Source organism: Prionailurus viverrinus, chromosome D1, assembly GCF_022837055.1.
Source record: "Prionailurus viverrinus isolate Anna chromosome D1, UM_Priviv_1.0, whole genome shotgun sequence".
NCBI lineage: Eukaryota > Metazoa > Chordata > Mammalia > Carnivora > Felidae > Prionailurus > Prionailurus viverrinus.
Genome location: NC_062570.1, coordinates 55,438,158 through 55,445,071, shown reverse-complemented (window position 1 = coordinate 55,445,071; position 6,914 = coordinate 55,438,158).

Sequence of the window (6,914 nt, the reverse complement as noted above, 5' to 3'; positions counted from 1 at the left end):
TTATCTTCAGATCAATTGATCAGCAACCTTCATTCCCCCTCAACCTTATTTCCCTGTCCCTACTTAACCTAACCTATTTATAAGCTCCTGGGATTAAAGTGTGGACTAGGGCCATTATTCTTCCCACCACGGTGTCCAATAAATATTTGTCGAATAAATGAACAATAATTAAATAATAAGCTAAAATTAATAGATGAGCAAATGTGCTTCCTTCACACAGACCTCCCCGGGGCAGACTCTCGTGCTAGACCATTACCATTAATCCTGAATTCCCTTCTCCTTTCTCCCATTTACCAAGAGCTTGTAACAGACAAGAAAATGAGAATGCTGAGGTCAGGAGAAGACACCTTCCTTATTCTCTAGAAAGTCTGAATTCTGTGCCCTGACGACTTCCTCCCATTTCCCTGACAAGCAGATGGATTATCCCCACTTTACAGGTAAAGACATTGCAATTCAGGAACTTTACAGCTCAGAAAGTTTAGAACTCTGTAGTTATGGGCCTGCTGTGTGCCCCTCCAGGGTCCTGGTCACCCTGTCTGGGTCCCGGTGTCCCTCTGGGTCCCGGTCACCCCGTCTCTGAAGCTGAGCTGCTCTCGTCATCAGGCGCAGCGAAAACCAGCAGCCCGCAGAGCCCTGGCACCACCTGTGTCACCTGGCCCTCAGAGCCACCTGGGTGCCACTCACCCCGCTCGTTTCCTCAGGCTCTTGCGACCCACAGCCACCAGGGGGCGCGCCCCGCACACGTTTTCTGCGCGCAGGCTGGCTGCAGGTCCTTGGGTACGTGTAAACCTGGGTCCTGGGACCTGTGCTCCCAACCACCGACCCGACCCGACCCGACCGTTATGGCCAGCGCTAATTGACAAGGACCACATAAGCAGAGAAGATGATGGGCTTGTCTCACAAACATACATGTGAAATCCTACATAAAATGCCATCAGACGGAGCGTGACGATATGTAAAAAAGCATAATATATCAGCATCTAGATGGGTTTATCCCAGAAATTCCAAGTGGTTTATTTAGTATTAGAAAAGCAATCAAGGGGTGCCTGGGTGGCTCAATAGTTGAGCCAAGGACTCTTGACATTGGCTCAGGTCGTGATCCCAGGGTCGTGGGATGGGTCCACCCATTGGGCTCTGTGCTGAGCGTGGAGCCTGCTTAAGATTCTCTCTCTCTCTCTCTCTCTCTCTCTCTCTCTCTCTCTCTCTCTCTCCCTTTGCCTCTCTCCCCTGCTCAGGCTCTCTTTCTCTTTCTAAAATAAAAAATAAAGAAATAAAAGTGAAAAAAGCAATCAGAATGTATGGATAGAAAAGAAATATGTGTCAGTGTGGTATATCACATCAAGAGAAATGTATCTCCAACGCAGGAGAAAAAAATGATACAATTCAACATCTATTCATGATTAGAAAAAAAATCTTTGTAAAAGGTGAAAGCATTTCCTTTACGATTTGGACTAAGGCTAGATGTGCCCACTATCCACAATGTTCAACATTGTCTAAGACATCTCGAGAGCACAGCAAGGGAAGATAAGGATTCAAAAATATGACTTGAAAAAAGAAAGAAAAGTATTAAACCTCAGAGGTTTGCAATCCTATCGGTTCCAAATTCCCCATTCTGGAACAAATTAATGCCATCCTCCGTATCCCGAAGTGAAATTCTTGGATAATAAAATCTGTCACACGTGTGTTTTCAAAAAAATCAACATAATGCTTTAACTTTAACATGCGATTAATAAAAGAAAATACTTTAAAATAAAATAATATGAATTGTGATGTGTAATTTCTTGGGCACAACAAAACCCTCACAAATTTTCTAATCTCCCAACCAGGGGGCAGTATACCACACTGAGAACCATTAGTCTATGCAGAGAAAACTCACCGAAACACACACACACACACACACACACACACACACACAAATCCGACATATAATTGATTACATTAATTTGATAAAGCACCAAGTTTTCCAGATACAAAATTGACATACAAAAATCAATTTCATTTCTATACAGTAGTAGTAAGCAGTCAAGAAAAGTTTTCTTTTTTTTTTTTTTTTTTTTTTTTAGTTTGAGAGAGAGAGAGAGGGAGAGAACCAGCAGGGGAGGGGCAGAGAGAGAGGGGAACAGAGGATCTGAAGAGGGTTCTGTGCTGACAGCAGAGAACCCAAGGCGGGGCTGGAACTCAGAAACCCCAAGACCATGACCTGAGCCGAAGTCAGAGGTTTAACCGATTGAGCCACCCGGGCCCCTCAGGAAAAGGCATCTTTTAAAAGAAGAGATAAAAAGGTACCTAAGAATGACTCTAAAAGATGTGCAAGAAAATTTAAAAAAAAATTATTTGAAGAGGTTTTGTGTTTTAGATGCCCCCGGGTGGCTCAATCAGTTGGGCGCCCAACTTTTGATTTCTGCTCAGCTTGTTATCAGGTTGTTAGTGGGATCGAGCCCCATGTCGGGCTCTGAGCTAATGTCGCCAAGCCAAGCCTGCCTGAGATTCTTTCTCGCTCTCTCTCTCTCTCTGTTTTTTCGATGTTTTTTAGTATGTAAATTAGCGTGGAGAGACAGCATGTTGTAAAGCACCTCTGAGTCCCTGACTGCCTTGAATCCTCACGCCAGCCAGGGAACGGGGATTATTACCACCGCCCTTGGCCAGATGTGGAGACCGAGGCCCAGGTAGGAGAATGACCCGCTCAGACCTCCTGCCCGCCACTCCCGGGCCCTGACCGCTGCCCTAACCGCCGTGCCCGATGCCAACCACACCCAGACTCCAGAGCTGCCGCTGCACCAGCCAGAGGCTAGCGCTCGGGCTCCAGAGAGGAGGGGGCAGACGGCACTTTGTGTGCAGGCAAACACACACAGCCATGACATCTTTCATGCCTTCAGCGGGAGGAAAACCTCCTCAGCCGCCCCCATCTCCGTGGCCCTGGGAGTGGGAGGCGGGAGGTGAGGGGGGAGCTCGCAGGTCAGGCCCGCCTCGGCTTCCTCGAGCTGCCCCTTCCCTGTCCCCTTCCCGGCTCGCCACCCATCCGGTTCCAGAACCCCACCTGGACGCCCACCCCGAGGCTGCCAGGGGCGACTGCCAATCTCTCGGCGTTCAGTCAAATCATAACGGTTTTTAGAGATGGCCCCTCTCCACCCTGGGACCGTCATTTACAGAAGTATTCTGTAGTGTTGGTGACCCTCTTCCTCCCTCCTGTCTAGACTCAGCCTGGCCTTTGAGTTAACGAACAGGCTCATTAACATAATTTTCCTGGTAGGAGAGCAGTCTTTCCGGAAGGTTCATTCTGATGCTCCCAAGAACCCAGAAATGACATTAGTCTGTAAAATGTCATCCTCTATTCTTTACTCCTGCTCTCAAGAGTTTGAAGTAATAGGATAGGAGATTGGATTTGTATTTCAGAAAGTTCATTTGGCTGCAGGGAAGGGGCTCTGAGGGGCAGGAGGGGGGCTGGGGAGAGTGAGGAGATGGGGAGCAGGGGAGCAAGGAAGTGCCTGACCTGGGAGGGACAAAGGAGTGGAGGGAGCCCAGAGGTCACGGCAGGTGGAAGGGACAGGGCTCGGAGCCTTGGAGTGCTAGGAGAGGGCACGGGAGGGGGCGTGCTTGTCAGGACAGAGAGGAAGCCTGGTTCAGGTCCGACCCAGTGACTCCACAGGGCTTGGGGACGGTCACAGTCCTCATAAGGGGGCTCTGGGCTTTTTGGGAAACAGTCTGGCAGTTCCTCAAAAAATGTCACATGGTGTTACTCTATGACCCAATAATTCCATTCCCAGGTATATACCCCGAAGAATTGAAAACACGGGTCCATACAAGCCCTCATACGTGAATGTCCATAGCAGCATTATCCTTAGTAGCCCCAAAGTGGAAAGATCCCAAAGGCCCAGGAACAGCTGAATGGATGAGCAAAACGTGGTAGAATATTATCACAGCAGAATATTATCACACAGCAGAATATTATCCAGCCATAAAAAGGAATGGGTGTGCTGATCCACGCTACAACACGGATGAACCGTGCAAGCGTTCTGCTGGGTGAAAGCAACCAGGCACCAAAAGCCACATATTGTATGACTCTATTTATATGAAATCTGCAAATTATATGGATCTGCAAATCTGCAGAGACAGGAAAATAGATCAGGGGTCGCCAGGCATTGAGGGGAGGGACGACGAACGGGATGATGAAAATGTTCTGGAACGAGATCATGGCGAGGGCTGCACGATTTTGCAGTCTAAAATCCACTGACTTACCCCTCAAAAGGGTGCATTTTATGGTATGTAAATTATGTCTCAATAATACACATTTTATTTCTTTGTTTTTAAATATTTTAATGTTTATTTTTGAGAGAGAGAGAGAGAGACAGAGTGAGAGTGGGGAAGGGACAGAGAGAGAGAGAGACAGAGACAGAATCCGAAGCAGGCTCCAGGCTCTGAGCTGTCAGCACAGAGCTCGATGCGGGGCTTGAACTCACAGACGGTGAGATCATGACCTGAGCTGAAGTCCGACGCTCAACCGACTGAACCACCCAGGCGCCCCAGAATAATACACATTTTAAAAGATACACTTGGAGATGTAGCAGTCTCTCCATGCCCCTGCTCTCCCATTTCCACTCCTCACTCTCTCCACCTCTTTCCACCTGCCCCAGAGGAACCAGCCTCTTCCAAAGATTCACCTGTGCTTCCTATATTTCCTTTGCCCAGATGAGCAGATACCTCTGTGTGTTCTTATATTCTCTTCTTTCTGACATGAAGAGCAACATACTATGTTGACGCGCTTTGGGCCTTTGCCTTCCCCCCCCCCACACACTTAATAATGTGTCTGGAATTGATGCCACATCAATTCAGAAATCTTCCTCAGTTATTTTATTTTATTTTATTTTATTTATTTTTTAAAGCTGCAAAGGTCTCCATATGGCTCGGCTGTAATTTATTCAACTAGTCTCCCATGTATGATAGATTGTTTCCAAGATTTTGCAATAAAAAATTATGCTTCAATAAAAAGCCTTTTGCACATGTGTTTTCACATTGCTGGAAGCTTATCTGCAAAGCAGATCCATAGAGGTGGAATTGCCAGGGGCGCCTGGGTGGCTCAGTCGGTTAAGCGTCCAACTTCACTTCAGCTCAGGTCACCGTCTCGCAGTTCATGAGTTTGAACCCCGCATCGGGCTCTATGGCTGACATCTCAGAGCCAGGAGCCTGTTTCAGATTCTGTGTCTCCCTCTCTCTGTGCCCCTCCCCTGCTCATGCTCTGTCTCTGTCTCTCTGTCTCTTTCTCTCTCAAAAAATAAATACACATTAAAAAAAAAAAAAGTGGAATTGCCAGGGGAAAGCGTAAGCACATGTTTAATTTCGTTAGGTAGTGCTAAATTTCTTTCCAGAAGGTTGCACCAATTTGCATTCCGACCAGCTATGTACTCAAATGTATTCAAATGCCTCGCCAACAGAATGAGTTGTGATGTTTTTCATTTTTTGTCAGTCTGATAGGTGAGAAATGGTATCTTTCTCAGAGTTGTTTTAATTTGCCTTTCTCTAATTTTCAGTGTCCTTGAACGTTTTTTTCCAAGGGGCCAATTTGTTTGAGGGCCAATTTTTATACCGTTTTTGGTCAATGGTGTGCCATGCCTTTCCCTTCATTTTACTGTTGGGTTTTAGGTTTTGTACCTCAATTTTGAAGAGTTACTTATGTATTAGGGAGGTCTGCCTTTTGTTTGTGGTAGGATGTTGTGAATTTTAACTTCCATGCAGTCAAATTTGTCAGTATTTTCTTTTGTGGCCTCTGGGATTTGAAACATCCTCAGAAAGTCTTTCCCAACACGACACCTAAGGAGGAAGTCACCCATGTTTCCTTCTAGTCTTTGTATGGTTTCAGTTTAACACTCAGAGCCCTAAACCGTGTAGTTTCTTTTTATTGGGTGGAACGTATGGGTCTATTTTTTTTTTTCCTTTTTCCACGTGGCTACCCAGTATCATTTATGAGAAAGTCTATCTTTAGTATGTAACAAAGGCACATCTCAAATCACTGGGATAATGATATACTTGGGTCTATTTCTAAATTTTTTAGTCTACTGCAATTTATCTATTCATGTGTCGGTGCCACCCATTTTTAATCACAGAAGCTTTTGTTGGTTTAATGTCTGGTACACATTTTTCTTAAGTATAGCCTCTACACCCAGTGTGGGGCTTGAACTCACGACTCTGAGATCACGAGTCGCACGCTCTACTGACTGAGCCAGTCAGGTGCCCTGGAAATTCTATTTTTAATGTCTAGTAAACCCTTACCGTGTTTCTTTCCCAGTGTTTTCTTGCCTATTGTTGCGTGTTTATTTTTCATATGCCCTTTGGCATCAACTCGTCTCTCTTCATAAAATAGCTTGCCATTATTTTTAATGGGATTGTGTTGAAATTGCAAATTAACATTGCGAGAACTAACATCTTTATGATGTTGACTCATCCCTCAGAGGATGTCTTTTCAATTGTTTTTCTTTAGTATCTTTCAAGAATGTTTCAATTTTTCCTCCTATGGGTCTTATACATTTCTAGTTAAATTTGCTCCTAAGCATTTAATCTTTTTTGTTGTTGTTATCACAAATAGGGTTTTCTCTCCCCTTAGGACCTCTGTTTATTGTTTGTATATATAAAAGCTATTCAATTTTATATTTTAACTTTACATCCTGCTACTTTACTGAACTCTTTTACTGTTTGAATTAGTTTTGTCATTGCTTCCTTGTGATTTTTCAGGTAGTTTTGTTTCTTCTTTACTTATTGTCAGGCCTCCAATTGATTTATCTTGTCTAATTGCATTGGCCAATACCTCTAGTACAATGTGGAATAGTGGTGGAGTGAGTGGCCATTCTTGCCTGCTTCCTCATCTTCATGGAAATGCTTTTAGTGTTTCTTTGATGAAATAAGATGCTGGCTTTAGAACCACA